Source organism: Onychostruthus taczanowskii, unplaced genomic scaffold (assembly GCF_017590055.1).
Source record: "Onychostruthus taczanowskii isolate IOZ18803 unplaced genomic scaffold, ASM1759005v1 scaffold115, whole genome shotgun sequence".
NCBI lineage: Eukaryota > Metazoa > Chordata > Aves > Passeriformes > Passeridae > Onychostruthus > Onychostruthus taczanowskii.
This window is the reverse complement of record NW_024498183.1, coordinates 1,487,717-1,504,161: the sequence shown is the minus strand read 5'-3', so window position 1 is coordinate 1,504,161 and position 16,445 is coordinate 1,487,717.

The window sequence follows — 16,445 nt, the reverse complement described above, 5'->3', positions numbered from 1 at the left end:
TTATGACAAGCACTAAATCAATTTTATGCTATTATTGATTTTTTCTTAAATGGACACAAACCATTTCGCCTTTTGCCCTTCTTTTCTACTTTCCTTCTATTTCCTTTTTTCACTGTATGCTTGATATACAGCCAGCTGAAGAAATTTCAAACGTTTCCTGAGATTTCTACAGGTCGTGCCAATTCATTCACTTTTTACAACACCAGAATTGACAAAGTTAACCTGGAATTCTATCAAAACTTATGAACTTGTATATTTCTTTAATGCAGCAAAGTTTACCGGTCGAGCTTCTTCCCCCACCTTACCCTTAAAAAAAAAAAAAAAAAAAAGAGAGTGTTCAAGGTTAGAGCCTCCTCTTTTTCAATTAAAAACCAAACCAAGACAAAACAAACCATGACAGACAATCTTTCTAAGAACTTCTGAAATATCTGAACTGCAGCTTCAGCTATAATTTTTTAAACAGTCTGGAAATCTAATTAATACATCGATGTAGGAAGAACCTATTTCATGGCTTGCAGGGGAAAAGGGCATTATCTGCAAGGTGCAATAACTCCTCTGAGATGTGGCAACAGCTAGTGGTACACCATACAATTAAGAAGCTCTTGGGTCTTTTTAAAGCTCTGTTGTATCTGACCTATGGCAAAAATTAACAGCCTTGGGCAATAAAGGTTGCACAATTTGTAATCAGATAGCTTACTTTTTCTGGCAGAGAATTATACATAAAGAAGGATCAAAGAGAGAAAGAAGAAATGTAATTCAGCTAACAATATGGGATAGACTTTTGATTTTCTGGCTGTTTAGGGTCATGGAGGACGTTATGAAGGATTTTCCTCTTTCTTTGTTTGAAGTCCATGATACCTGAGTTCATGTGATAAAACCAATCTTTAAAACAAGTACAGTAGCTTCATTTTGCTGAAAAATAGTAATTCCTTTCACTGTGTTGGGTATTTACCTAATAACATTTTATTTGCAAACCCTCAACATTTTTAAAAATGTGTTTATAGATTTTTTTCCCTTCTAGATAACACAAGCTTACCTAATGAATTAAAAAGTGATGCCACCTGAAGGATGTCTGTCATGGCAACTTTGCTCAGCTGATGCTTCCTTCAACATGAGGGGAAATCTATGCTGCCATGAATGATGGATTTTGGGCAAAACAGGAATTTTTAGTTCTAAGTGTGATTCTATAGTCTGTGCCCACTTGTGTTTACAGTTAATATATGTACATACCATAAGTGTAAGGTGAATGGAGATGCTTTCTTATGGGCACTCAATACCTTTCCTACAGGAAAAAAAAAAAGGTGCAAAAAAATTAAGGGAAAAAAAAACACAAAGGAAAAAATCCCAATCTGATTAAAAAAATCTTAAAGCTCACCATATTAGAGATGCTGGGATGAAGTTCTCTATATGTAATGGAAATCAGATGGTGAATCAGTAAGCCGGAGCAAGTTTCAAGCTATGCCATTATGCCATATCTCCCTTAATTTATAGAATGTTCGCTTCATGCGAGAAACATGCCAGTAACAACGTCAACTTCCATGATTAACAGGAGACTTGAGGGTTTTTTCTTTATTTCTTGGCTTTCTCTTCACATTGAGATATGAATAGCAATGTCACAAATCAACTTGCACTGCCTTTCTACTTCATGTAATAAGAAAGCTTTCCTTACAAGTGCCCAATGCACGTGATGATGTGAATTCTGCATTCCTGTAGCAAAGAACAGAGGTGACCTGAAGTCTCTGCTTCTAGCTGGAATTCAGAGTCGGAGTGCTCACACGTCAGTGATCCCTCAGCTGTAGAGTAATACAGAATGAAGATAGACCATTTCAATCCTTTGGAGAAACAGCTGGTTTGAGTCTTAGACTAAAGGCTCATTAATTTCCTCCACTTGGTTCTGCTTTGGTTTTGCCATTTTCTGGTTTTACTATCAGTGCTGTTAATATTGACATTTTTAGTACTGCTGTTACTATAATACTAATCACATTATGTGTACAGAAGTATCACATACATACTGCAAACCAAGAAAATCCTGTAGTATCTTGTAATTTCCTTTCACGTACCCAAAAGCTGGTGTGACTTAAGTTTCCTAAACCTTTGCTTATTTTATTAGCATAATTTTCACCTGTGATTTATTAGTTTCTGCATCAGTCCTTTTTATCAATTTTTTCCTTTTTTAGACTTGGCTTTTTAAAAAGTAAATTATACAATTAAAACCTCTTTAACAACAGAAGCTGTTTTTCCAAACAGATACAAACAATTTCAGTGTACTGTTTAAATGTTTAAACTGGCTTCTCCAATCTATGTCATTTTTATTAACCTTATTTAGTTATTTTCTGGCCTTGTGTCTTACATGCCTGTGGTATTCAGATGCATAGGTAAGTACCAAAAAAGAAACACGTACTACAGTACAGTTTGTGGATTACAGTGTCTTCTCACTCATATGGTGAGATATTTTTGTCCAAGTGCCTAGTACAGCAGACATCAGCAAAAGACAATTGAGACACGGTACTTGTCACTGTGTGAAAGAGCAACCGAAAAGAAAAAATTTTAAAATCAGGTAAGCCTCCTGCTTAAAATATATGAGTTTAGGACAATGTGAGACCTATATGATTTTCAGACTAAAAAAGCACAGGTGCTGCAGAATTCCACTTAAAATGCTTTCAGAGTGAAAAATCCACAATAAAAAGAGCATACAAAATGTATGCAAAAGGAGTAAATTACCCCAATAGGCTGATCTGTTGAAAAAAAAAATCAACATGCTTACAGAAACAAAGACTCTGTATATGGAATGTTAGTGCAGATGAGTACACACTCAATGAAAACTAATTTTTCTTGTGTGTAAGCGAATAGTGTTGTGTGCTTCAAGTAGAATGGGATTTTCGGTTTAGTGCTGGGGACGACAGGTTTTGTTTGAAGGCTCAGAATCTGTAAGGCAGCCCTTGAAGGAGACCCAGACAATACACGGGAGCCACGGAGCTCGCAGATGATCCCAGCGCGGCGTTATCGGCCGGAGCCTGCAGAGACCCGGAGACCTTTGTGTTTCGCGCAGGCAGCGGAGATTGTCAGCTTTCTGAAATGAGCCGCGGGCCTAATCTAGGATCGCACCCATTCAGATCAATAAACAGCAGCAGCCCTGCGCACCGGCCCCATCCACAGGCGCACAGGGCCCTGGATTTTTCCTGCTCTTCCCGGCCTACAGCTCTGCGCCGGCACGGCCCAGAGGAGGCCGCGGGGCTCCTGCTGTGTGCCCTCCAGCCTGGCTACCTGTTGGAAGCCAAGGCCGTGCCAGGCTGCCCGGGGAGCCGCGCAGCAATTACAATTTCACCTTCATCATGTGCATACAGCACGTTTGGGGTCTCGGGGGCTAAGCACTGTCCGGGCCGGGGTTGCTGCCTGGCAACAGGCGACCCCGCAGGGCGCGGCGGGCGGTGCTGCCTCCTCTCCCCTCAAGGAGCCCGGAGGTATCCGTTTGGAAACGGGCTGTTGTTCCTCCTCCCGTTAAATCAGCACGGGTATGGAAGCCAAGTCCCCCGCAGAGGAGACGGTGTCAAAATGAGAGGAAGGTTAAAAAAAAAAAAAAATCAGAGGAAGGATTTAACGAGGTTCATAAAGTCCCTCAGGGGAAAAGGCGCTGTGCCCAGGGGTCCCTGCAGCAACACCCCCCGCAGCCCTGATCCCTTCGCCTCCCCGTCCCTCTGCAGCGCCCACAGTAAAACACCTTAACTCAGCTCTGGGAGAGAGGAGGGAGGGGAAGGGACCACCTTCAGAGTGCAGCTGGAACTGGAAGCTGTCTGCCTCAGCCGTTAGAAATATGTGGAGAAATTACCTATCATTCCCTGTAGAGACATCCAGCAACCATCCCAACCCAGCTTTTCAGTTCGGTGATAATATGCTCCTATCAGTTTTAATAGCCCCATGCTGGATTCAGGAGGTATTATGGATTGTACAGCAAGCATATTGTCATTAAATTAAATTTTCAGAACATTCCCCAGCTCATCACAAATACCACAGAGAGTAATCATAATCGGTTCTCAACACATGTGTAATTGCCTTCAGCTGGCGTTTTTTACAGTTGACATTGTTCAGCAGTGATAAGGTGATTGGTGATTTGAATACACAGCTTGTTTCATAGCTGCCGTAATTGAAATATGGTATGTGTGAATGGAAGATTACATTAAGACCTAGGATAATCACCTGACATGAGAGTAATTGAGTCTACAATCTGCCACTGAGTCTCTCAGGGAGGGCTGAAATGAAAAGAAGCCATTAGTAGATTATGCCACTGCTGGCTCGGCGCTGCTCGGCTCGGCGCAGCTCTGGAGTGCCGGGATGGCCTTCCTGGGCGGCGGGATGGGCATCGCCGGCCGGCCCGGGCTCGCCTGCCCCACCTCGGGCCGGGCGGCACCGCCGGGAATAACGCTCAACTTTTCCTGCGGGCGGCGGGGCAGAGAGGGAGCCTGGCTCCAGAAGAAGCGCTTCCGGCTACCTTGGGAAATGCTGCTTCTTTATTGTCCCGCGGTCCGATCCCTCCATCCCATCCCTTCAGGAAGGGCTCTGTGTGTCTGTGGAAAAAGTAGAGCATTGAATTCAACCTGATGGATTCAAGCATAAATGGTCAAACTCCAGCTATTTTTTAGCTGCTTATAGGGGGGACCAAGCATGTGGAATCTAAAGGTGCAATGAAAAGAGTGCCCTTATTTTTCAGTAATTTTCAGGATGTAGGCTGCAAGAGATCTTTCTTTAAAAATCAAATTTAGAAGTACACTGAGGTTAATTATACGATGAGTAACCAAGAGGAACAGTTGTAGCTAACCTTTAAACGTAAATGTAATAAGGTGCCTGCAAATCTGAAACAAATATTTACTCCAGGTGTCCAGACTTAGTGGACAAAAGTATAATTGCTTTTTATGGAGAATATTTTATTCTCCATATTATTTTGCGATGGAATAGTCTGTCTTCCTTTCTTTCTTTATTTCTTCTTTTGGAAGGCAGTATGTTTTGTTGGATTTTTGTTGTTCTTTTTTTTTTCCCTTTTTTTTCCCCGAATCTACTGTACATACAGATCACAAACCCTGAACAAAGAAGAATTACAAACCCAGCTGAGATAAACATGTCAGAATTACTGTTAAGAGGCTGATGCCCAGAGTGTTTAATGGCTTGAAAAGATGATCAAGCATTTATGCAGCTACCCCTTCAAAAATTATCATTGAGCCAATGATAATCCAGTTATAATAATGAGCACTGAGTCAATTAAGCTTAGCATGCAGAGAAACTACTTTTTATTATTAAATAACTCAATCTCTTCCATCTTTAAAAAAATAAAATTGGAATTATGAAACTAGATATTTTACTAAAAAGGCATAACATTCATGTTAGAAGCCTATATAAAAAGCTACTGCCAGCATAGCATGACTGACTTGTAGGGTATAATTCCACCAGGATCTGAGATTCTCCTTTGTGATGTTATGAATCCCTGTTCTCTCATAGTTTTAGAGTGTGTGGTAATTTTCAGAATCCAAAATCCATCTGTACTATCTTGGAAATTGCTATAGGACGCAGAGCTCAGCACAATGTTTCCCGTACACAACTGATAGCTAGTTAACAGTTGCCTGGCCAATTTCAGTTTTTTTCCTTACAACCTCTTCAAAATAGGTTTTGTATCTAGCAGAAGTATCTTGCACATTTTTCTCCACTATTCCTGAAGTCTGAGCTCTCTCAAGCACTTGTTAGAACAAACCTAAAAATGCAATGGTAAAAGAAGAGTGGTTAGGATTGTTTATATTTGGATTCCACTTGTAATAACATTAGGCAGAAGGAAATTTTTAGACAATTAAGGTCTATATAATCCAATGCAGTATCACTAAAAACAGAAGGATATAAGACTGGATATAGCTGCAGTAGTGAGGTACAAATGAGCAAATTGCTAAATAGTGCAGTATCTTCCTCATCACACCACACACAGCATGCACCCAAGGTTGCTGCTTTGAAGACTACAGCTGTCCCAGTGAGCCCACACCTTAGCAGAGTCAAAGACTCTCTGATTTGCAAAAAAAGTGAGTACCAGATTAGAGTTTGAATCCCAAGCTCTTTCTGTAGTCTTGCAGTTGAAAAATCCCCAGCTATAGGGAAAACATAACTAATTTTATTTGGAAGATAAAATAGCAATGATAGCAATAAACATGGAATGGTTAATATATTTTCAATCACTTCATACCCCAAACTTTTTAAGGTTTTAAGGAACCATAGCCACTTAAAATACCCCACCACGACCAAAAATTATTTAGAAGTTTTATTCTCATTTATGCAAAAATGCTTTGTCTTTGAAAATCCATTTATCTTGATTTAAACAATGATGGTGAAGTCACTTGGATTTACCCGAATATCAGAACATGAAAAATAATTCTCTAAGCAATCAACTGTAAGGAGTGCTTAAAAGGGACCACTCAGTTATGCTGTGAGTAACCTGCATGGTACTTTTTGGACATTATATACTTCCTAAACTTTGTAAAATTTGGTGGAGATTTTTTTTTCCAGATCAAGAGATACACAGCATTCAAGAGTATGATGAACTGTAACTTAAAAACGTTCTGAAACTTGGTCCTATTGAAGAGCAATAACCATCCTGAGCACAAGAGAAGTTAACAGACCTCCGGAGAGTTTGCATGAGCATCTGTTATGGGGGTTAAATACCTGCAGTTGTACAATGAAAATCTTTTGAAGAAGGTTGAGGGATAGAGAAAAGAGGATCTTCATTAATTTTAGTGTTACAGGTTAAAAAAATCCTCCTTGAAAAGAGTATCTGAAGACAATTCTGACCAACAGAGCCTGAAAGGACCCTTTTATCTCATTACTGCCTTCAGAGGGACTACAAATTATCCTTTCCAGTAACCTTCCAGTAGCTAATTATTTCACCTGATCATTTCTTTGGGAGTCAAAGAACTGGCCTCTACTTTTTATCTAATATCTCTTATGGTATGGACAATTCAGATGTTCTCATTTCTTCTTTTTGAGAAGTGTGTCTACTTTATTGCACTTGTCAGGCAACTCTTTGGTGTAATGTTGCCAATGGGCTTGTCTACTAAGCCCATTAAGAAAAAATATCCCAATCACAAGATTATCACTACACAGTTATACACCTGTCCATATTACATGTATTTTAAAAACTATGGTTTCAAGCCAGAAGAAAAAGTCCATCTTGCCTTGAGCTATGCTAAACTTTCCTCTGTTAAAAGTTTCTCTAACATATATTGAAAAATTTAAGACAAGTTCCTGCAACTTTGCAAGCAGGGCAGACAGTCATGACTTTGGTTTGTTTGACTATAAATTGCTGAAACAATGCAACTTAAAAACAATACAGTAGTACTGTATGACACTGTCAATATCATTTATAGCACAATTTTACACAAAGGCAGGAGTATCATAAAAAAAGAAGTAAGTCCTATCAGGTGCCCTAAAATACCTTATGTCATAAATAAGTCAGATTTCTTAGAGGAAAGCAATAAAGTTCCAGCAGATTCGATTTTTCCCACTAAATAATCACCCTGACCTTTTTCACTAACTTCACAATAACAGTTCTTGAAGAAGCAAGCAAACACAATGAGAGATTTGTATGGCACACCCATGTCTAAAGCATGAAGAGAATGTAAAAGAGCATTGATGGTGCTAGTACACAAAATAAGAACATGGAATATAAAGCAAAAAAAAAGAATACTAATCAAAATCAGTGGGCTGAATATTGATAAAGGAAGATATTGATAATATACTGAATTCTGGAGAAATTACACAAAAATATTTAGAGATTTTAAAAGGTTCTTGCAAGAAAAAAATACCAGTAACATATTCAGTCCCCACCCCAAATTGTTTCTTTAACTTAGGAAATAGTTTCAGTCACAGTTGTTTTCTAAAAGTTGATAAATTAATTGTTGAAATAACACCAGCATGGATTTGGCACCAGAACATATTTTACTAAGCTATTTAATTCAGAATTCCCAATTACTAGGGTTTTTTTTGCTTGTTTTAACATTAAAAGTAATAACTTCTATTGGAAATATTTTTCTTTATTGCCACCAAATAAATAATCTTGTCTTACTGTTGTTAGATTTTCTCGAGATAATTCATACATTACACAAGAGAAACATTATTAGACGTTCTTACAACTATTTTATATCAGAGGATGAAGAAATAGATTTTTAGAATAGCAACAATTAAAGTCTTGTTCTGTCACTTTTAAAACCTAAAAGGAAAAATAGTAATTTTACAAAGAAGAAAAAAAGTTCACAGGCAAAAAGTTTTATCACTAAGCAAGGTACAGAACAAATAAGAGGATAATTGATGAAAAGAAATAAGTGTTGGTGCCAGAAGGAACTGAAATTGGTCTTTACTCACTGAAACAAAATCAAAGTATTCAAATTGGAAGGAAAAGTGGCACAAAGTCTCCAAGTACCATAGTACCATAGTACTTTCTGTAAATAAATTTGTTGCTGCTGCTCTCCAGCTGCTCAAAACCATGAACATGCCAATTGCTGTGCAAGCAAAGAGGACTTCAACAATACAGAGGTGTGTTACATTTTACAGACACACTTTAGAGTTAATAATTATAATTTTTCCTTCTTCGAGCTATCAAATTGCATTCACATAAGCAAAGATTCCTAAGAATACAACCCTCTGCCTTTAAATAAATATGTATAGAAAACCACAGTCTATTGAAGGTTGTACAGTAATGCATCGGCTGAACAGGAATCCTCAGGTTTCAAAATGTCTTTTGTACAGATAAGTTGCATGTAGTTTATTTGCGCAAATATGAAAGTACTCATGTACTAAAACTAAAACCCCAGTACCTTCTGTCTTTGTGTAGCTAATACTCAAGATTTGTTGTTTTGATATGAATCTTTGTATATTAGCACATGCTATGGGCTCCACAGTTCCACAGTTAGATGTTTGCTATTTTATTTTTTCATTCATCTCCATGCATAATCAGTATAGCTCTTTAGTATGAGTTCTCAAATAGTGTCTTCTGTTACTTCTTCATAGTATCAATAGCATTTATAAGTGTATAATTATTACAGCAAATATAATTAAAGACTATTTCTAAATGTGACTTCGTACTGATGCTCACTGAAATGCAATAGCTTTTCACATGAAGACAACTGCAATTATATTCTGAAGTTTTTTGACTTTCAAAACCAGGAAATTTCATTTCCTTTATTATCAGGAAAATCTGAGCAAAGAATATAAAAAAGTCTTGGGAAAAAATAACTGAAGAATTAATCATCTGATGGGGTGCCAGTTTTAATGCACTGGGGCATGTAAATATGTAAATAATGATAATTCTTCATTCATTTGGAGCAGATTTAAAAAACATCTTTCATACTCACAGTCATTCTAAAAAGCAGAGTTTAGGCTGTCTCCTGTGTACATGGGAAGCTGTTGCTGATTCAGGTCTCCAACAAAGACCCAATCCTGTTTGATTAGTTCTAGCAGACACTTAGCAGTTGCCCACACTAGCATGAGTTGTCATTACTCTGCCACCAGATTAGCTTTAGAGCTCGCCATTAAGATGTACTTATTCTTACTCAGTGTTAGTGCCAACCCTGAAATAAGAAGCACAGTACAATTCCAAAATGCCCCAAAGTTACTCTCTGGAGACAAGGCTGTTGATGACTTATCTAGATCAATCATCATTGAAGGTCGCCTGTCCTATTTGGCAATATTTGTTCAGTAACTAATAAAGATCAGCCTGCAGTTATTTATATTAGGTTATCATCTCTCCAGGGTGAAGCTTAATCCATTTTACAATGTTTTTCCCAACAAGACAACATGAGTTTCTCTGTCTGAAAATGAATTAAGTGCATGGTTTCTAAATATGGGAACTGACATTGTTCTTGTTACAAAAAGCAATTTATTCCCCAAAAGGCTTACACTTCAAAGGTTATATAAAAAGTTTCAAATATCAGTGCTATCCATTTTTCAATTACTGGGCTTCCTAACACCACTAGCTTTTGGACAGATAAGCAGTGGTATCAGTTTTCTTATTCAACATCTCGTAGGTTTCCAATTCAGCATCCCAGAGAAAGCAAATTTATTGTAATACATTTAGCTGCTTTTGAAGCAGGAGTATCCAGATTGTTTCCACAAGACTATACGGTATATCAAATAGTATCTTAAAGGGATGTTTATGAAGGACTAGATACTAATGATTGTGATTATTGCTGTAGATTAGAAAGCTTGACTATGGCCAGACTTTCTTATCAACTTAAAATTTATAGGAATAGAGAGAAAATAGATTTCATCTACCAATGAAAATTGGAATACACTTGTGAAATATGACTGTTCCAAGGTGTTTCTGTCTCCAAACATCGTTATAAAATTCAAACAAAAACGTTTAGAATAACAGATGAAACTTTTTCATAACATTCTGTGTGCAATCATAGCTTCTGTAACAATTAGCAATAATGCAGGAAGATAACAACAATAACAATAAACATAATAATGGCTTTTAATTTTAAAGAAAATGTTCTCTCTTACCAAGATATCATTCAAGTATTGTAAGCATATTAAAATGGTTTTTCTTTACAAATTAATAAAATTCCTTTTGCTATAATTTCTGATCATACTTTATGGACAATACAGTCAAGCTTTGACATATTTTTATTGGCAAACTGTTATGGGAAATCTTTCAGAGTTATGGATCAGCAGTGAGTCATAGCAACAGGTTTAGCACTTGCTTCTGCCAGGAATTTCTTGGAGGAGGAAAAGAAAATGTTGATAAATTCTAAACCTAAGTGGAAAGGTTGGTATGACAGAGCAGTTACTAAATCTGCCAGAAATACTCGTCTGATGCTGATTGAAGAAACTCATTGTTTTCAATCTCAGATAAAGGCTGCAGTGAGAAGTGATATGTGTTGATCTGAATTTACTTCCAAATTATGTATTTTTTAATTGTTATTTTGACAAAGTAATATTTAATTTTTCATTGGGTCAGACTGATGGTTTTAAGGCACTGGGTAAAAAAAAAGGAAAATAAATAGCGAAATGAAAAAGGAACCACTACAGAGAAATTGTTCAAAACCTGAAATGCTATAAGTAATGTAAACATAATAAATTAACAGTCATAGCTGGTACATAGCAGGAATATGCAAGGGCATATTTGATCAGAAAAGGTACAAATACTGCACATCAAAAACATCATGGCCTGTCCTAAAAAAAAAAAAAAAAAAAAAAAAAAGAATTCATGGAGTAGAAAATATAATTGGATGTCACAGGTAAAAAAATGGGGAAAGGTTTAAGGAGAAACATATTCTTCTAGGTTCTTTTTTATGTTATCCTTTGGCTGGAGGATAGCTTCCCAGTGCAAGTTCTGAAATTCTTACTGTCAGAAAGTGTATGAGTTCAGGAAATTTTAAGGAATAGTGAATTAAACTATGGATTTAAGAAGAAATTAGAAGAGAATAAAATAAAGCACTGATTCATGAGAGATAAATTTTCCCAAGCTTTTTGGTAATACAAGTCATAGTTTACAAATATGAGTCTAGTAAACCTTTGTACATGTCATAAGCCAAAAAAAAAAAAAAAAGAAAAAAAAGAAAAAAAAGGAGAACTATATAAGAAAATAACAGTAGAGCTGGAGAAGGCAGAAAATGCAGGACATGGGAAATAGTGAAGGATCTGGTTACAGGAAGGCCTACTAGAAGTTGTTCTAAATGGACAACTATGAAAAGGAATTCCATGGTACGAACGAGGATTGATCTTTTAATTGAAAGCAGAGAGTAAAATGCTGTGAGACACTGTAACCCTCAAAGAGGGCAGGAATTGAATATTCACAGTCAGGTAATTTTCCGAAACACAGAATTCACCTTAATTTTCCAGGTGTTGGTATAACTTTATCATAATGCAGATGCTAAAAAGAGAAGTATGATTTTAAAACGTGTGTGGAGGTTAATCCGTTTGAGTTGAAGAACTGGTAACATCATGCAACAAAGCTAGGACACAACCTCATCTGGAATAATGCTTAAACCTGTAATAATTCGTGCTCAGGACAAAGAATCAAAAGTGAAAAAGTAGAGGGAAGTCATTGTCATGAAAAGTAGAATCTATGACAACTTAGAAGATATTCCACCTCGTGATAAGGAGGTTGAAAAGATACATCCATCTATAAATATTTTGTGTCAGTCAACAAAAAAAACAGAAAGAGGTATCAAAGCAAAAGTACAGTCGTGTCACAAAAAGGGTTTAGGATATAGAATGCCTATAAGTTAATATACTCCAGAAATAAGAAAGGAGATTCTAGCAATAAGGCTAGTAATATTTTCATCTAGGGCAGTAAGATAGAGAAATCAAACAGTTTTTGAGAGACAGATGTGTAAATTTGCTAAGTAATAGAGTTGATAGCCATGGTGAATGACCTGGACCCTACATTTCTGGTGAGGAAAGAAAACATGCACAAAACTGAAATGAACCTGAACTTAGAAGACTATATATAATGTAAGATGTACTTCAAAAGATGTCATGCCAGAGATCATGAAGAGATTTTTTTACCTGTTTCTAACATTTGGAATGGTGATAATTGATCCCCTCTTCTATTTTCCTTTTCAATTCTTTCAAACTACCCTTCTCTGTGAATCTAAATCCTGCTTTTCTATAGAAAAGATTTTATTAGAGTATATGAGATTATTGAGGTTGGGTGGCTAAAGCTTCATTGCTTCATGTAGCTCCATCAAAATATTCCCAAGACAAAATTCAGCTGAGGGAAGAGCAATACCAGGTTAGCCTGAATAAATTAATTCCAGTTACAGAACACTCTTATTCCTGTTTGGTATTCAGCTTTACCAGCTTCACTGTAATGTGATGCAGAAATACTGAGCTATGAAGAGTTTCTCTTTTTCTTAGAGTGAAGCAACTGATTAGCATGTGGTTTAAGTGCCTGCTGGAAAGTCCTAAATTTGTTGAGGGTTCCCTCCTTTAAAATAATTGCAGAATTACTGGGATATTTGTAACTGCTAAGTTCATACTTAGGTAAGGGTGTAATTACTGTGTAACATGAATGCAGAGGTCATAGAACAAGGCTTTGGATTGCTTACATTTTGTTCCTGTGGGCAAAACAAGATTCTCAGCTGGTACTTGGGGGCTTATCTTAATTAATATCTTATATCCAGGTCTCACCTTAAAATCTATCCTATTGCAACTGATTCAGTCATTTACTTGCAACACTTTGTTACTATAGCATCCAAAGCACTGCTACTGCTATGGTGTGGGATCAAGTAGTCAACATTCATCATTCCAATATTATTATTTACATAATGTTACTATTTGATGCTCGTATTCATGTATATTTCCTTATCATTCTATTTATGGGACACAGATGTAAGTATAGCATCATCTATTTAATGCAATTCTTTGAATTAGGCATCTTTGTTCTACTAGTAACGGTTAGTAAGATAAATACACTAGCTTAAATTAGTTATTTTCTTTCCTTCATTGATAATTAGCACTAGAGGGGATGAGTATGAGTTACCTATTAACTCCAATAGCTGTGTTTAGCAGTGCATCCAGAAAAATACATTATCAGTCCCAGTAAAATCCTGCTTCTTTTCTCGTATTTCTTTTCAGAACTCATCAGAAAAGGGAAAATTACAGCTGTGGCAGACACTCACACTGCACTTTGTTCAAACCAATGTTTGTTTATATTGTATATTTGGCATATGAATACTCACATTACTGGTTAACAGCGTTAATTTCTTCTGACTATAAAAAATGCAAGTGTTTACTATGATTATATTGGACTAGCATTGTAAATCTGTATTTATATAAATTATTTCATCAATTGGAGTCCAATTTTGCCACAATCAGGGATTTAGGGTTAGCTCTATGGACTTTGGTAGAGTGAGGAAATAATTTGACCCTGTTATTTAAAAATTAAAGGAATTTCATCTCAGTACATAGCCTTACAAAATCATCACTTCTTCCACCTCAGATGCTACCTTCATGAAACAGCTAATATTTATTTTTATGTGGTTCAGAAACTCTTATTCTATTAGTGACTCCTAATGTTTATATGTATTTTTGTAACTTATTTTGTTTGTAGCTTAAAGTGAACAAGTTCTTATTGTTCAGTTGATGAGTTATATTGAAATATGAAGCATGTCATACTGTAAATTGTTAGAAATTATGAATAGGTAATGACATGGATTTACACACAATGGTACCATATTTAAAGTGTGCAGAATATCTGGTCCAGTAAAGTAACTATCTGCTCATAATCAAACTAGATACTCTTGTGTCTTTTCCCCCTCAAGATACCTGACTTCTGTAGTAGCTATAACTGCAGGACACAGACATCAAAGTACAAGGAGAAGTACTTAAGTAAAAAGATATTCTCTGGTCAGGACTGAGACAGGAGAGTAGACACTTAGATTTTCAGAGCCAAGTGGTAAAAGCTCTGAATGGAGATTTGATCATAAGTGTTTCACTCTGGCAGAAGCCTAGACATTAATCCCAGCTTCCATTTATGTGAAAGAGAACTTCCACTATTTGTCGTACACTTCTGATACTGTATTTTGTCTGCATATAGTAGCACAAGTGTTACTGTCCTTCATATAATAACCAGAGCCTCTGTAATGACTACTGCCATAGAAAGTACTTGTTGATTATGAAACTGAAATCAGTCTCCTAGACATTTTAAGTGCACTGGAGAATGGCCTTAGAATTCAAAATTGTTTTTTCCAAGTGGGTGACTGGAAAAGAAACAGGAGGCAGTTGACAAGGGGGAAAAGGGAAATAATGCATTTTAGGATAATCTGCAGCAGAAATGACAGAATGGAGGAGGACTAATTAGTAGATCTGGAAAAGAGTCTGAGGGATTAGATAAAGATAAGAGAGCAAATCTAACTCATCAATGTCATATAGTTCCAGAAAAACAAGTATGATACTGGCATCTAAAAAGTGTGATGTGGAATAGTCCCTTTACCCTTCTCAGAACTGGAAAAAAAAAAAAAAAAAGCTTTGGTAGGTGTTGTACGTAGTTTTGAGTAAAGCACAGAAGACATTCACAGACTAGAAAAACTCAGATTAGACAAACCAGTTTGCAACAAGATTGTCTCAGTTTCCAGGAAGTTTGTAGTTGCTTGATCTCCAGACAAAAAGAGTAGAGGTAAAACTGTCAGCAATCTTTGTGTACATAAAAAAACTGCATAAATGGATAGAAAGGAAATAACACATATAAAATTCAGTGCTGTGAGATTTAGTACAAAATGTTTATCTTCATCTTTTAAGGATATCTTTGATAAATTCTCATGAGATGACAGAGTGTAGAATGCTGCAGGCCCATATTATTTTTCCTCATGCGATGGTGGACATTTCTTCTATTTTTGATTATGTATTTTAAATTACAATTAGTTAAAAAGAAGGAAATTATTCCTGGTCAGTTTTGGTAAAAAAAAAAAAAAATCATAGACTCATAGAATATGCTGGGTTGAAAGGGATCCATTCAGATTATCAAATCCAGCTCTTGGCTCTGCACGTGACATCCCAAAGAGCCACTCCCTGTGCCTGACAGCACAAATGATTCTTGAACTCTGTCAGCCTTGGTGCTGTGACCACTTCCCTGCGGAGCTGTTCCAACCACCCTCTGGGTGAAAAAAATTTTTCCTGATATCCAACCTAAACCTCCCCTGACCCAGCTTCATGCCATTCCTTCAGGTCCTGTCACTAGTCACCATGGAGAGGAGATCAGTGCCTGTCCCTCCTCTTCCCCTCACAAGGAAGCTGTGGACTGTGATGAGGTCTCCCCTCAGTCTCCTCTTCTCCAGGCTGAACAGACCAAGTGACCCCCGTCCCTCCTCCTACCACTTCCTCTCAAGGCTCTTTGCCACCTTTGTTGCCCTCCTTAGGATACTGTCTAATAGTTTAAAGTCTTTTTTATATTTTGCCACCAAAACCTGCCCCAGTGCAGAGCAGTGTGGGACAATCAGGGTCTGCTTTGGTGGTTTGGTTTTCTGCCTAGCAGGAAAAGAACAATAGTTAGGAAACTCAGAAGGAGGGAAGTGCTGAGTAGAGTGACAGTGTGCCAAGTTACATTCTTCTTCCCAGAATTTACTACTTGCTGTCTGTGACTGTTCCTTCTTCATCACCCTGCCTTTTTTGAATTCCACTGTGAATTTGTCTCTTTAGTGATAATTCTCAGCACTTACTTGTTTAAGAACACTTTGAAGAAGTATCCATTAGCAGGGATGAAGGTATTGTCAAGGGGTTTTAACTTGCAGTTGTGGTATCCCCTCAGTCATTATGACATGGAGTCTAGGAGTAGCCAAGTAATTTAGTGTCAGTGACTAGAGCTAAACTCAAAAATTAGCTTGGAAAAAATACCAATTTGAAATGTGGATTTTCATGGCTTGGTCAGAATTTGGCCAATTTTTTCAGCTTTAAAGCTTTTACTAGTCAAGATACTAACC